Source organism: Notamacropus eugenii, chromosome 1, assembly GCF_028372415.1.
Source record: "Notamacropus eugenii isolate mMacEug1 chromosome 1, mMacEug1.pri_v2, whole genome shotgun sequence".
NCBI lineage: Eukaryota > Metazoa > Chordata > Mammalia > Diprotodontia > Macropodidae > Notamacropus > Notamacropus eugenii.
Window position 1 is genome coordinate 310,265,834 of NC_092872.1, and position 16,517 is coordinate 310,282,350.

The following is a 16,517-nucleotide window of genomic DNA, read 5'->3' on the forward strand; positions in this document are numbered from 1 at the left end:
AACTGATGTTGAGTGAAGTGAGCAGAACCAGGAAGACATTGTACACAGTAACAGCAACATTGTGCAATGGCCGAATGTCATAGATTTAGCTCTTCTTAACAATGTAAAGATCTAAGAAAATTCCAAAAGACTCATGATGGAAAATGCTGTCCTCATCCAGAGAAAGAACTATGGAGTCTGAATGCATATCGAAGCATAATGTTTTCTCTTTTTTTTGTTTTTGTTTCTTTTTTCTCATGATTTTTCCCTTTGGTTCTAATTCTTCTTTACAATGTGGCTAATGTGGAAATATGTTTAATATGAATGTTATGTATAGCCTATATCAGATTGCATGCCATCTTGGGAAGAGGAGAGGGGAGGAAGGGGGAGAAAATTTAGAGCTCAAAATCTCAAAATTAACTAAAAATTAGTTAAGTAGTTAAAAAAAATCTTTGTCCTCAAGAGCTTAGTACAATGTTCTGCACAGAACAGGAACTTAAGAAATGCTGAATTGAATTAATATCCTTGTGTGGGCCATTAGTTTCTCTCTTCTAGCATGTGGTATACCACAGGTCTACTGTCCCGTGTAACAGTATTTTTTTCTGCCTGCAAGGCCAGGTTTTGCTTTGCTGTGAGTTATCTTTTCAGTTTTGAAGCTGCCATCAAATCCCTTCCTTGGACTGAGTCCCTCTTACACCTATGGGTAAAGAATGCAGGTTCTTTCTTTTATTCTGGCTGCCCCCAATCCAAGAACACCACTCTTAGTTTGTCTTTTCCAAGGGTTTGCACCACAGGGAAGTATATACAACAATGAAGTAATGAATAGTCCATAGGTCCTATATTAATCCTGTGATTTTTGTCAGTGTAGTTGTGCACTCTCCACTGACACATTTCCTTTCCCCAATATCCTCCAGCATATTAGAAGACCATCTTAATGAGTTGCTATGGCCAAAATATTCACCACCCACACGATCAATGTGATGATAATGAGCTGCTCTGCATTCAACTAGGCTGCACTTTATTCAATAGACATTCAGTCTGTCATCAGATCTATAAGTGAAGTCTTTCTACATTAGTATGACCTGCCACATCTTTAATATGGGCTGATATGGGCTTCAAGAACCTTAGGATACCTCCATTTCATTGGAGTAGTATTTTGTTGTTGTTCAGTTGTGTCCAACTGTCTGTGACCTGTTTTAAGGGGTTTTCTTGGCACAGATATCTGAGTGGTTTGTCATTTCCTCTTCTAGCTCATTTTATAGATGAGGAAACTGATACAAACAGGGTTAAGTGACTTGCCTAGGGTCACACAACTAGTAAGTGTCTAAAGCCAAAATTGAACTCAATAAAGGGAGTCTTCCTGACTTCAGGTCCAGCCCTCTATTCACTACTTCCTTACTCCTCACCGAGCTTCTCCTAATAGTAGCAGTAGTAGTAGTAGTAGTAGTAGTAGTAGTAGTAGTGTTTTGGTACTACTTTAACCCCTAGTATCTACTCTTTTCAACCTTCATCCACACAGTTGCGTCATTAATATTCCTGAAACATAGTTCTGACCATGTTAACCATCTGTTCAAAACCTTTAACGATTCCCTATTGCCTCTAGGATAAAATACAAAATCACCAACCTGGAATTTAAAGCTTTATCCATCTGTGTCTTACCTATCTTCTCAGTCATATTTTTCATCAGTCCTGTAATTACACTCACCACTCCAGTTAAAATTGCCTGCTAAAATGTTTCCTATGCATGCCATTCTATCTCCTGTCTCCATGCTTTTTGTACAAGTGGTCCACCTATCAGAGTTGCATTTTCTCTTCAACTTGACCTTACAGAATACCTAGAGCATGTGGAGTGTTCAGGGTGGACTAGCACCTCTGGTGTAAGGGCTGAGCCCTTTTTAGGGCTGTTTGTCCATATTTGGTGTTCAAGTCTTACCTGAGGCTCCAAGAAGCTGTAGCATGCTCAGCAGCCACACCTCATTAAAACATCTTGGCAGATGGGTTAAACAAGTTTGAGGCCTCAAATCCATCATTGAGTTAGGGGATACCTACCCCAAGCATGTAAAGATTTTCCCCAGCAGATGAGAACAATTTGTTCCAAGGGTCATGAAAGTGGTTAAATGTGGCCAGATATGGAGGATAACAAGGTATTTTGAAGTTACCACTGCATTCTGGGCCATCACCAGGTGTCTTGACTTTTGCTCTGCCACTAGATTTTGGTGACTCTGGAAGAGACACTGAGGCTGACAACTTCGCACAACTCTGCTTCACTTAAATTTCATTCATGTACAAGTCAAGACATCATCAATCATCTACAATTTTACTCCAACATCATGAAGTCCTCTTCAGAAATGAAGTACAAACAGTAGCCATTAAAAGGCTTTTCATCACCACGTAGTAAGATAACAAGAAAGTCAAGATTCTTGCACATATTGTAAATAGAGGAAGAAAAAGGAGCCTCCATCCAAGCCCCCACAGGAGTTGAAAGCATCGTGTATATTCTTAAGTACTGATACTTCTTCAGTTATTCCTCCCATTACACTAATGATCTGATAAATTGAATAGTAGGGTTAGTACCTTATAACATAGTTTGGGGCTGCTCTTTGACCCTGACTAAAGGACTCTCAGTTTTCAATATCATTGTAACCTAGGGTGAAACTCAATAGGAAACACCTACTTAGGAAACATTAGGAAACTTTACTGCTGCTGGAGATGGGCAGTGCTGAAAGGGAGGCCTGGGTTTCTGTTAGAGGAAAAGCCCCACTTTGGGCACTAGCTTTAATCTTCTATTAAAAAAAGTTTTTAATAGTAGTCATACAACTCCTGTTATATGTTCTTGGAAGATAGACTCCTAAATATTGAATATGTTATGTAGGTATTTTGAATGAAATTCTTTTTCTATTTCTTCCTGCTAGGTATCTTGGTTGATAATATGCCTTAAAATGATTTTTGTGTTTATATCTTACTACTTTGATGAAATTATTTATGTTGATTAATTTTAGGTGAATTCCTAGGCTCTTTAAATAATATAGTATAATAATTTATCATATCATCTGCCAAAGTAATAATTATTTTCTTTTCATCCTACATACAATCCCTCAATTTCCTCTCTTGATTCTATTGCTATAGCTAGCACTTATAGAACTATATCAAATAATAATGATAAAAATATATACACTTATTTTACCCTGATTTTATTGTAAAGGACTCTAACATTTCTCCATTACTGATTATTCCAGCTCATGGTTTTAGACATGCACACACATTTTTGGGTATATGTACATATTTACTATTAATAAAGATCCCTTTTGTTCCTATGTTTTTAACATAAATTAATGTTTTATCAGAAGCATTTTCTGCATCTTTTCATACAGTCATGTGGGGTTTTAAAAATGCTTTTATAATTAATATGATCTTTTTTGTTCATAGTTTTCCTGATATTGAACTGTATTGAACTCACCTGGTCATAGTAATTTCCCTAAAATGTTGCTGAGTTTTTCTTTTGACTAACAACAGTGAGGCCATTGTGAAGCCTCTTTGAGAATATTTTTTTCAATATGTTTATGTTGGTATGTATTAGGGATATCAGTCTATTGTATTCCTTCTCTGTTTTGCATTTCCCCATTTTGGGTACCCGAGACTCCATGTTTCACAAAAGTGATTTGGTAAGATACTTTCTTCCCCCTTTTTTGCAAATAATTTCTACAGTATCAGAATTATGATTAGGCCTAGAGCTGGAAGAGACTGTAAGGGCTATCTAGTTCTGCCTTTGGATTTTACAGATATGCTCTTTTAATATTTTATACATTCACTTATGAATTTGTCTGAGCCTGGGATTTCTTTCTTTGAGTTCCTTTACAACTTGTTAAATTTATTCTTATGAGATTTAGATTAGTTAAATTCTCTATTTCTTATTCTGCAAATCTGGCTATTTTATGTTTTGGGGCAAATATGTCATACATTTCACTTAAGTTACCTGTTTTGGAGTCACGTGCCTTCCTCTTCATTTGTAATGAATTCTCCTTTTTTCATTGAGACTGGCAATTTGGTTTTTCTATTTTTACCAGATTAGCTAATGATTTTTCATTTTGGAACCTCTAATTTTATTTATCAATCTAATTTTTTTTGTTTTAAATTTTGCTTATTTCTTATTTTTTCAGAATTTCTATTTTTATAATTAATTTATGTGGTGGGAGCAATGTGCTAAACTCTTCCATGTAAATTAGGATAGTTTTTTAAAATTAAAAGGTATTAAAACAGTCCTTGAGATTTAATTGACTCAGGGGACTAAGATTAGGGCTATTGACATAGTTTCCTAGTCTCATTACTAAAAGGCCAGGATGCAAGAGACTAGAGCTCCTTCCTCAGTCTTGGGAACACAGACACATAAACAACAGTGAGAAGCTGTGTTCCACTGAATTAATGTTTTATCTTGAATGAACATCTCTTCTCTACTCTGAATGCCCTTCCCTTGCTATAGCTAATGTAGAGGCGTATGTATGTGTTTTTCATGTAGTTTCATGTAGTGTATATGATTCTGTCTAGTTTTGATTCACAGAAAGGTGTGAATAGATATCTCTAGGCTTTTCTAGATTCTCTTCTGCATGCTCTTTGATTTTTTACTTCTTCCAGGAGGGAAAGCAAGTAGCTTGGCTAAGAAGCTGGCCATTGTTCCCTGAGAAAGGGTACTAGGCTACAGTTATATCTCTCTTATCCCATCCCCCATTATTATAAGTCTAGGGGGTGACAATTTTTAGATTTAAGTTGAGCTGCTGATCACTATTCCTTCGCAGGGAAAAAGTGCCCCAAACCAGAGATGCCAAAGATGTAGCCCTCAGAGTTCATCAGCTCACAACACTCCTCTGAGTATGACCTGAACTAGATTAAAATGTACTGTCATTGTTCAGTCATTTTCAGTTGTGTCTGACTCTTCATAATTCCATTTGGGTTTGTTTTTATTTGTTTCGTGTTTTTGTTTTTTGACAAAGATACTGGAGTGATTAGCCATTTTCTTCTCCAATTCATTTTATAGATAAGGAAACTGAGGCAAATAGGGTTAAGTGACTTGCCTATGGTCACACAACTAATAAATGTCCGAGGCCATATTTGAACTCAGGGAGATGAGTCTTGCTGTCTCTCGGCCTGGCACTTTGTCCACTTTGCTACCTAGCTGTCCTAAGATTAAAATGTAATTAGGAAATATTTAACAAGATAAAGAAAAATTCAATCAAACATAATGTTGATATGTGGTTTTCTAAGTCAACATTTGTCTGCAAGGCTCTTTAGATATGATTAGTGGCCCCTGTTTCTATTTGACTTTGACACCATTACCTCCAAACTATCTAGCCAAGGCTTGGCTCCTTTCCCACCAAATGCCAAATCCACAATGAACACACATAGCAAATAGCAAAACAAAAACACATTTATCTAAAACAGATAGCAAGTAAAAATCAAAAATGTATACAGATGAGAATGCACCAGGCAATACATAATGTGAATGAATTCTCCTACTGAAAATAATATATCTCAGTGTGACCAAGAGAAAGTCCCAGATCTCACCTAAGGGAAAATTCGTTGAAATGTCTAGTGAAGTAAGCTGGGAATTGACAGGGACATGATCAAGGTGCCAACTCTTCTACGTAGTGGTTTCTTCTCAAAGTCCTTCTTTTCCTTCATAGACTTGAAGAGAATCAGAAGCAATGTATCTTCTTTTTCAAATTTGAAAGCCAAAAGATCAATATTTCTCTTCTGCCAAGCTCTCACCAACTCTGTCCCTCACGTAGGCTCACACGAAATGTTCCAAAGCATTGAGTAATCAATCTGCATCAATGAGGAGAGTCTTATGCTTTGAGAAACCAGTTACACTAAGTAAATTTTCTCATGTTAACTATTAGATGGATTCTAAGTGTCTTATATCATTCTAATTTCAGGCCGAAGCTACCAGGGGACTGGCATGAGTCAGACTACACCCATGAGAGTTAGGTTTTTGATTTCTTCCTTTTTTAGGGTTTTAAAAAAACTTTAATGCTCAAATCATTCATTTGTTATTTTTGTCTTTTGTTAATGAGAGTGTTAATACATATATATGTGTGTGTGCGTGTGTGTATATATATAAATATAAATATATATATATATAAATAAATTTACCCTAAAGAACTGCTTCCTCTATATCCATTGTAATTTTCTATGATGAGTTCTCTAACCTATCAATTCTTTTGGATTTGATTATTTTTGCCTACATTTAAGTTTAACTCTTTTCTTTGAATGTACTTTATGAGCTATAATTTATGTTGTAGTTAATACATCCATTTATCTTTATTTTTATGAGCTGTTTATGCCCTTCCACATGGTCAGTTTGAGGGACGATACCATGAACATCTGAGAAATAATTACCGGAGATCTATCATATCTAACTTTTCTAAAAGTCTATTCAGGTCCTTAACTTCTTTCTTGTTACTCTTTTGTCAGATTTGTTTAGGTCTAAAACATAGTTCCTCAGCTAGTGTAGTTTTATTGTCTATATCTTCCTATAATTTGATTAACTTTTTCTTTAAGTAGTTAGATGCTATACAATTCAGTACACATATATTAAGTGTTAATATTGTTTTATTGCCTATGTTGTCTTTAAGCAATGGAAGAAAAATTTTAGTATTCTGTTCTTTAGGTTTTAAGACCGTCAGAAATATTATTTATATGTTTACAGGCATTGCTGCTTAGAAGAAGATTCAAAGAACAGAATTACCTTCTGATGATTGAAACTCTCCTTTTGTAAGTAAGGTCTTCATATATTTTATAGTATTCAGGAACAAAGACAAAATTCCATAGTCAAGATAAAGCAAGGATTCAGAGTTTAGTGACAATCTCTGATTTTTCAACAGAAAAATAATAACTTAAAATGTCAGCACACCCTGGAGAATCATTCTCTTAATCTGGTCAACACATGGGGAAAAGAGGATGTTGAGCAAAATCAGGAGAACTATTGTATAATAAAAACAACATTGAAAGGAAAAGCAACTTTGTAAGACTTAGGAACTCTGATCTATTTAATAAGCAACCATGATTTCATGGGACTAGTAATAAACTATACTACCTACCTTGTAACAGAGAAGTTATGGATTCAAGATGCAGAATAAGACATAGATTTTTGGACATATACAATATGAAAATTTATCTTCCTTGACTATGTATATTTTTAAAGTGCCTTTCCCTTTTAAATTGAGAGGGAAAATAAATACATATCAATTAAAAAATAAAATAATATAAAGAGTGAGGAAGGAGAAAGGAAGACTGCTCTTAATTGTGGATTAGTTCAAAGGGCTTTTACCCTTGTCTGGTTACCACTCTAATTCTATCTTCAGGGAAATCAGAGTTTTCCGATGAACTTTAGTGTTGTTTTCCTTTAGAAACTGGTTAGGTCTTTGAAAAGGATATTCATTTTAGCAACCATCCTAGCACACCTAGGATGGCCTGCTAGCACAGGTTCTTTGATCTGCTTTATAAAGGAAAGGCAGCTTCAAAGGGGTTAACTATACTTTTAAAATTAAACATATATAAGTCATTCACTAGTTCAGAGAAACATCAACATCCTGACATGGAGGAAATACAAACAGAGAAAACAAGTAGAGAAATTAGCACAAAGATCAACAGACAGGGCTCCAACTGTCTGAACAAAGTAATACAACCAGCTACATACACCACCAGATGAGGGAGCACCAAAATCTGAGTAGTCCAGGGGGAATCTTAAAAAACAGCTACTCAGAGTCCCATCCAGGAAATCAAAAGGTCCTTCTCATAAGAGAAATCCCCAAAGCAAAATGGTAACCTCTCTCTGCTTCTGCCTGGGTCCAGGCACTGCAGCCTCCAGTGGCTCCTGCCTCCAGCCTCCAACTCTGGCCCACACAACCCCACCTCTGTATCAACTCCTCTTCTCCAAGTCTTACATGGGAAGGGACCTCTCTGGTCTGGGTTCCGGGCACAGCACACTTCCAGAGCCTCCATCCCTCCAGCACAGTCTGGGGCAAGGCTACTCCACTCAAGACCTGGCTCTGGCTCTCCCCACCTCCCACAAGCTTATTTTCCTCCCACAGCTGCTGTCTCCTCAGGAGTGCTAGTGAGGTAGGGAGGGGGAAGAAAAGCTTATCTCCCAGGGGCCCTGCTCTGGGCACCCAGGAAACTGTTCCCACTACTGTTGCTCATTTGGTTTCTCTCAGGTTGCTGACAAAAAGCAACACAATAACTGGTCTGACAACTATCCCAGCTCCACAAAACCCCGTATTGCTGACTAGTAATAACACTAGCACACAGGGTAGACTGCTAGCACAGGTTCTTTGATCTGCTTTTCTAAAGGAAAGACAGCTTTAAAGGGGTTAACAATCTTACTTTAATTACAGATAAGTAGAAAATACAAGAAGAGAAATTAGTACAAAGATTCAACAGACAAGGCTACAACTATCTGAATGAAGTAATACAACTACCTACATACACCACTAGACTGAGAGAGCATCAACATCTGAGTAGTTGGGGGGCTCTTAACAAATGGTTACTCAGAGTCCTATCCAGGGAATCAAAAGGTACTACTTATGAAAGAGCCCCCAAAACAATATGCCAGCCTCCCAGAATATATAACCAAGACTCAACTCCTGATTGCCTCAGAGCCAGGAGGTATGAAACCTTCATGACTCAGTACAGCTGTGAATTATCAGAGTTCAAAAACAAAAACAAAAATCCTGCCTTTCTTACACTTATAATATTACAAAAGGTATTTAGTCTCCTTGGTATTTGATTAACTGCTGAAAACTTTACTTCATTCAACTGGGTCTAAAGGCTTTAGATAAGAATAGAGAAGAAAAAAATGATTTCTTAATATATTTCTAAGAGAGGAAAGAAGATATGGTTGAGGAAACAAAATTAATAGTTTCCTTGCTTAACTCTTTTAACCATGTCTACTTTTATTGCTACTTTATCTGACATTATGATTGCTACCCTGGTTTTTTTGAGTTCACTGAAGCATAATAATTTCAGATACAGTTCTTCATTTTAATGCTCCATTAAATTTTATGTTACAAATGTGTTTCTTGTGAATAGCATATTGTTGGATTCTGCTTTTGAATCCATTCTGCTTTCATTTTGTGGTTGAGTTTAACCCATTCATGTTCAGAGTTATGATTGTTAATTTTGTTTTTCCTTCAATCATACCCTTTTATATTTTTTCTTCTCATTTTGATGCCTTCTCTCAAGAAGGTGATACAAATGAGGAAATGCAATCCTATAGTTGAAGTGATCCACTGCCACCCACTCCCATTCATCTTTCCTAGACCCTGATGACTGGTTCTTATATTTTCTTTCTTTCCTGAAAATCCCCATTTTGTGATTCACAACCTAAAATTAAAGTTCATCCTTATTGTTTCTACTTCCCCCTCAGATTCTATCCTATCTCTTAAACCCCCTCTTCCCTCATAGCTGCATTTTCCCTCCACATCAAATTCTTTGTTTTTCTGTAAGTGTTTAACACTCCTTTGTCCCTTTTACATAAGATTTAAGTTTATTTCCTCCACCCCCATCATCCATATGTTTTATACTTTTCTTCTCATGAACTTCAATTGTGAGAAATAGTGAGTCCCTCCCCCTTCTCTTTCATTTCTTCTTTAGTATATTTCTTTTCCCCATCATTTATTTTTTTCCTTAAAACTATGACATCCAAATAACAACCTGCCCCCAACCTTGCCAAACCCTATGTTCATCTTTCCTTACTTCTTCTGTAACCTTTGAAAATAGTGAGATCCTCGGGGGACATTTATATCTTCACACCCTTCTGGAATATAAATAATTAGGACCTGAATAGAATTTTAGAAAAATTAGAAATGATAAATCTTTTATAATTATTAAAAATAGAAATAGAAAGAAGTATACATATATACATGTATGCTGATATACATATATATATCAGCAATGTGTGGCACCTGTACCAAAATTGGTCATGTATTTGGGCACAAAAACTATTGTAGAAAAGCAGAATTATTTGGCATATTTTCATTGACTACAATATAAACATTGTTTTCAATATAGTGATTGTTATGTTAAATATAATTTTTGAAGAAATTATTAAAATTGATTGGAAAATAAGAAATTTAATGCTAAAGATTTGTGAGCCAAAGAACAAATGATAGAAAAAATAGTAAATTTTATCAACAAAAAAATCAAAGAGAAAGCACAACAAGACTTTATGAGATGCATCCAAAGCAGTTTCATCCACAAAAGACAGAAAAAACAATCAATAAATTGGGCATACAACTAAAAAATATAAAAGAAAAGCAATAAATAAAATCCTCAAATAAACAACAAAATATAAATTCTGAAAATTGAAAAGGTTAACAAAATTGAAAGAAAAAATCAAACAAACCACAAAAAACACTTGATTGATAAAACCAGACTTTTAGACTAATTAAAAAGTTAGCTAGTCTGAATTTTAAAAAGAAATAAACCAAATTATATTTTTAAATAAAAAGGAGATTGAAATTTGAATGTAAGAAATTATCAATAACTATTTTGCCCAATATATGCCAACAAAATTGATAACTTAGATGAAACAGATAATAATGAAAATACAAAGAATATGCAAATAAAAAACAGATTATTTAAATAATCTAATGTGAGAAAAATGAACATGCTATAAATATCTACCCTCATAACAAAACAAATTCAGGGCTAAATGGATTTATAAGTGACTTCTATCAAACATTAAAAGAATAATTGATACTAACATCAAATAAATAGGAAAAGAAGGATCTTTCTAAACTCTTTATGTTGTAAATATGACTTTACAACCTAAACCAAGAAAAGATAAGGCAGAGAAAGAAAACTGTAGACCAACATTCTTAAGAAACAAATACAAAAATATTTTTAAAATTAGCAAAGAGTTTCCAGGAATATATTTAAAAAGACTATATACTCTGACTATGTTTATGTTAAGAATACAGAGTTAGTTCAATATAATGAAATTCATAGGTGTAACAGGCTACAAAAAAATAACAAAAGTAATTTTATTGAACACACAATTCTAACAATTGGTGCTGAAAAAAAACTGACAAAACAACACTCATTTCTGTTAAGACTAGAAAGCATAGACATAAATTGACCTTCTCAATGAGATCAAGGGTGAAGTATGAAAGTCCATTATCAACACACTGACTGCTATAAATGTTAACTGTATTAATAAGAGAAAAAATATAAAATTGAGAGAAAATGTAGGCAAAAAGGAAACAAAACTATAGATTTTGGGGGATTATATTATGATCCATCTACAGAAACTAAAAGAGTCAATTAAAATTAATTGAAACATTAATTTCAGCAAATTTTCAGGGTATAAAAGGTATCCACATAAATCATAAGCATTTCTGTATTTTATCAGCAGAAGCTAGTAAAAAGAAACAGAGAAATTCCATTAATGCTAACTACATACTATATAAATTATTTAGGAGTGTACCTAACAAGACACATAAAGAACTATCATACTGTTTGCTGAAATAAAAGCAATCTTAAATAAGTGGGAAAATATTCATTGTTCTTGAATTGACTATGTATAATCCTGGGTGGGATGAAGGATTTCTTGACCTTTGTTGGAATATATCTGGGAAAACTAGACTTCTCTATGACCATGCACATAACCATCTTAAACATATATCTTCACCATTTTTTTTTCTAACTGTACACACACTATACTTTTAATTTTGGTTTCCTGTACTTGTTTTGAGATCTTAACAGATATCCTTTTAGAATGAATTAGTCAATGACTTCTTGGTTCAACCACATAAGTTTCTCTCAACATCTCTTTTTCCAGCTCCTTAAAATAACTTCTGATTGTATCATTAGAAAGAACATCCCGTTCTACTTAAGCCAATTTCCCTTCTCATATTTTATATCACCGGATTCTACTTATTCTCCTACCATCATCTAGGGTACAAATCAAACTTATTTATGTTTCTCCTCCTCATCTATCAAATATATAAGATGGTATGGTCATTGTTTCCCAAGATTATGGTTTATAATTTAACATAATTGGTCAGAAGTAAAGCCCAAAACTGCAGTAGCTCTTTTGCTTTCTCTAATTTCACCTTTCAGAAAGTTGCAGTTAAGTCAAGAACATCAGCTGCTCTGCTTTTAATAGAGACATCCAGCAGGTATACAAGTAGTTAAAGCTTTGTATCCTTCCATGATGACTGTATCTTGCATCACTACTAGCTTTGTGATCTGCATTAGGAATGCATTATCCAATTCTTCCAGATGGCCTGGTGGTATGTAATTACTGTATTCATTTACTTCTATATGTTATGTACCTAATCTCTTCCACCCATCAACCTCTTTATTTCTTACACAGTACCAATTTTTTTTTTATCATTACAGCTTAATAGCAAAGATCTGCCTACTGCTAGGCCCCATTCCTTCCCATTTTTTTCTTTGATTTCCTTGATATTTTTAACTTTTTGCTCCTCCAGATTAATTTTGCTTTTATTTCTAGTTCTATGAAGTAATTTTGGGCAGCTTTCTTGCCATGGCATTGAATAAGTAAATTAATTTAGGTAGTATTGTCATTTTTATTATTTTGACTTATCCTACCTAATATTTCTATAATTGTTTAACTGTCTTTATTTGTGTGAAAAGTGTTTTGAAACTGTGTTCATATAAGTCTTATTATGTGTCTTGGCAGGTAGACTCCCAAGTATTTTATACTGTCCATAGTTCTTTTAAATATAATTTCTCTTTCCATCTTTTCTTTCTGGGTTTCATTGGTAATGTACAAAAATTATGATGATGATGTGTGCTAACAGTATTGTTTCAATTAGCTTTTTAGTTAACTCAAATGTTTTCTAAGTAAACCATCATATCACCTGCAAAAAGAAAAATGTTAGTTTGTTTTCTCTTTGCCTATGCTTATTCCTTCAATTCTTTTTTTCCTCTCTTATGGCTATAGCTAGCATTTCTAGTACAAGAGTGAATAGTAATGGCACCATTGGACATTCCTACTTCACTCCTAAACTTGTTGAAAATGCTTCTGGCTCGTCTCTGTTACAGACAATGCTTAGTTTTAAATAAATACTACCTATCATTTTGAAGAAAACTCCATTTATTCCTAAGTTTTCTGGTATTTTTCAAATAGGAATAAGTGTTATATTTTGTCAAAGACTTTTTCTATATCTATTGAAATAATCATAAGATTTTGTTGTTCTTATTACCATTAATCTGGTCAATCATTCTAATAGTTTTTCTAATGTTGAACCAGTCTTGTATTTCTGCTAAAAATCTAGAAAATTTAGATGTTATGCCATTTGGTGCATATATTTTCAGTCTTGATATTAATTATTTATGGTGCCTTTTAGCAAGGTATAATCTGGATAATCGATTTTTCAGGTCAGTTGTTTTTCCTATCTGATATTTCATATTTTTTAAAAATTTTCTCAGTCAGCTTTATTTTGCTATTTCTTGCTGTCTCATGGAGTCATTAACTTCCATTCAGCCAATTCTAATTTTCAAGGAGTTATTTTCTTCAGCATTTACACCTTTTTTGCTAAGCTAATAATTCTTTTTTCATATCATGCATAGCTCTCATTTCTTTTCACATTTTTTCCCTCTACCACTCTTATTTGGTTTTAAACTTTTTTCTTTTTAAACTCCTCATTTAACACTTCTAGCAATTCTTGTTGGGTTTTCATCCAATCTGTTCTTTCTTTGAGGATTTGTTTTTAGATATTTTGAAGTTGCTGCCCTCTTCTATTTTTATGACTTGAGCTTCCCTATCTTCACAATACCTTGGGTTTTTTGTTTGGTTGCCCATTCTTCCAGTTTCCATTGTGCCTTTGGACCTTATATTAGTGTTAGGATCAAGTTTTCAGTACTTCCAAAGTGTTGTAACCTGGGGAAAGGTCTATTTACTGCCCTCCTGGATCTGAGTACTGAAAGTTTCCAACCCAGGTTTGGGTCTGCTGGAATGGGCATGGTAGAATTTCATCAGACTGCTACTGGACTAAGTCATCGTTAGCCCTCTGGGAGTTTTTGTAGATTGAAAGCTAAGGAACTACTGGCTCCACTTTGGTCTGGGTTTCTGCCTTGGTTATTCTATAGTAAGTTTAAGTGTGAGGCTAAGAGCTAGAACTGAATTGCTGTTCAGAAGCACACAGCTGTTTCAAAAGTTGTTCCTTGGTCTTTGCTCATGCAAGGCCCTCATCTCCACCCTGGCTCTGTGATCAAGAACAGGGTAATGAGTAACAGAGCTGCCAGATGGCACCTGTTCCTGAACTTCATGATAATTCAGGGATCCCAAAGGATCTCTTTCTACCCTATGCTTCTTCTTCTTCTCCTCCTCCTCTTCTTCCTCCTCCTTTTTCTTCTTTCTTCTTCTTTCCTGTTGATGTGTTCTGCCTTGAACCCTTTACAAAAGTTTCAGAGCTCTGGAATGTTTCTCCGTGGCACTGGCCACCCATATCAGTAGATCTCTGTAAGCTTTCCAGGGCTAGGAAAATGACTCACTATGATATTTTCTTGGCATTCCTCATCACAATTCAGTCTGGCACATTTTCTAGGTTTTTGTGAAGGAGGGATATAGGATGAGCTAGGCAAAAATGCTTCCTTTCACTCATCTCTCTTGATTCTGTCCCAGGACATCTTGAAATAAGATGGGCCCTTTTAATCTTTTAAAATCTCTACTGGTTCCACTGTAGGTTGAGAGACAAGGAGACAATAGAGAAGAGCAGAAGGGAGCTTTCTGCCTTCTTTGTAGTTTTAAGTCACTGTGGTTGAGCTGCTAGGGCACTATTTTTCCCTAATCTCTATGAGTATCTGTAAGGATTAGAAAACAGACCAGTTTGGTTTACCATGTCTTGTGTACAAAAAGTAAATGTTTCCTTGTTACAGAAATTTATTAGTAAATCTTCCCATTTCTTTTGGCCTGAAACCTTAGACATAGCTTCTTGCCATCTCAAACTGGCTATTCTTAAAAGAATGCTTTCCTGTTCAGGTCCATAGTTCCGGGGTATTTCAGTTTCAACCTGTAGGTGAATGGTCACTGATTGCTCCTTCTGGGTGCTAAAACTAAAGTCTGAAGATGTAGACATCAAAACAAACATTGGAGAAGAGTTTGGTTATGCAGCAGCACAAGTGCAGAACAGAGAACTGTGTAGAGGAGAACCACAAGATAATTAACTGTTTGTGAATCAAAGGAACCTGGGGCTTGGGAAGGCCCTGTTGGCAAAGGCCTGGAAAGTATAAGCTAGCTACTTGTTTTTTAATATGGGGATGGTTCTGAACTCAGAAAAGTTTCTGGAAGCACCTGAAAACCCAAGGTTGCTTTCTCTGCTGTTTGGCCCAAGGGATTGATCAGAGCGGCCACAAAGTAGAATAAATGATACCCCTGTATTTTCACCAGCTCCTATAGCTAGCAACCACAGCTAACCACAGTGGGAGCAAGAGCAAAAATGGATTGTACCCACATCTGCTTGTACCCACCCTCATTTCTTTCTGTCTAGAAAAGACTCTCCCTTTCCTTTCCTAAGAAAGTAAGGAGTTAGAAGGATACATCTCTTCCCTATCTAATTCTCTTTTAATTATCCTCTTTTTACAAAAGACTTTCCCTTGAAATTGTATTCAATGTGTCTAATAAACCAAGCATTCGGCCTGTAGATCCTTGGAAGACAGAAGACTCTGTCTATTTTGTTTCTTCATGCTTTTACAAGGTAATCAGGCATGATCAAGTATAGAGAGATACATGGGAAATCTGTCCCATTTTAAGCAATAGTTATATTACTGCAACAGTTATTTGTAAATTGAAACATAGGAGCTGTTTAAGAAAATCTGTGCTGAAGCTCATTGCTGTAAACTGTTTTTCCCTTCCTTTATCCATTTTGCAGGTTTGGATTTTTATACTGTTTTTCTCAAAATGTGGGACCACTTCTGTGTTAGCATTTGCTTCTGAAGATCTTAAGGCACTTTACAAATATGATCAGGTGTGGGTTCTTATCAACCCATCCTAGAAATGAGGAAATTAAGGCACAGAGAGAGAAATGACATATCCAGAAGTCTGTCAAATCATGAAGAGTTTAAGACCAGTAATTCTCACACCTTGATTTTTACCCCCTACTTCTAAATGACCTCCTAGTCACAAGGCTAATGGCCACATAAACAAAATGGTCAAGGGAGTAGGAAGGAACTGGAAAAAATTTCTTCTCCTAAGAAGGCCAGTAGGTCCCTGACAGAGGCCAAAGATTTAAATTACTTTGAGCCTGAGTGCCTACCTTCAAAACTGTAAACATTACTAGTGATCATGAAAATGATTCAGCTGTTATATTTGGGAATATTGAATGGAATTGCAGAGGATAATTACATATGTGGCAAATGTTTTTATTAACAGAAAGTAATTAATACAAATGGAGATGGCATTAGTAAAACTGCATGGGAAGCTGCAGAAATAGTGACAGAGAATCTCTTTCTAAGCTTTGGTTCCATCCCAAACTTCTCCCCCCTTCACTTCCCTCTTCTTCTGAACTCTTAAGAAC

At 35.2% G+C, this 16,517-nt stretch overlaps 1 long non-coding RNA gene across 1 annotated transcript in view; it reads left to right on the plus strand.

Moving 5' to 3' along the window:
• The window catches only part of LOC140517881 (uncharacterized), a 94,587-nt gene that overhangs the window by 17,592 nt on the left and 60,478 nt on the right, over positions 1-16,517 (plus strand). The window contains exon 2 of the long non-coding RNA XR_011971765.1: positions 6,680-6,744. This is a non-coding gene — a long non-coding RNA (uncharacterized lncRNA). The remainder of the gene's footprint in view (positions 1-6,679; positions 6,745-16,517) is intronic.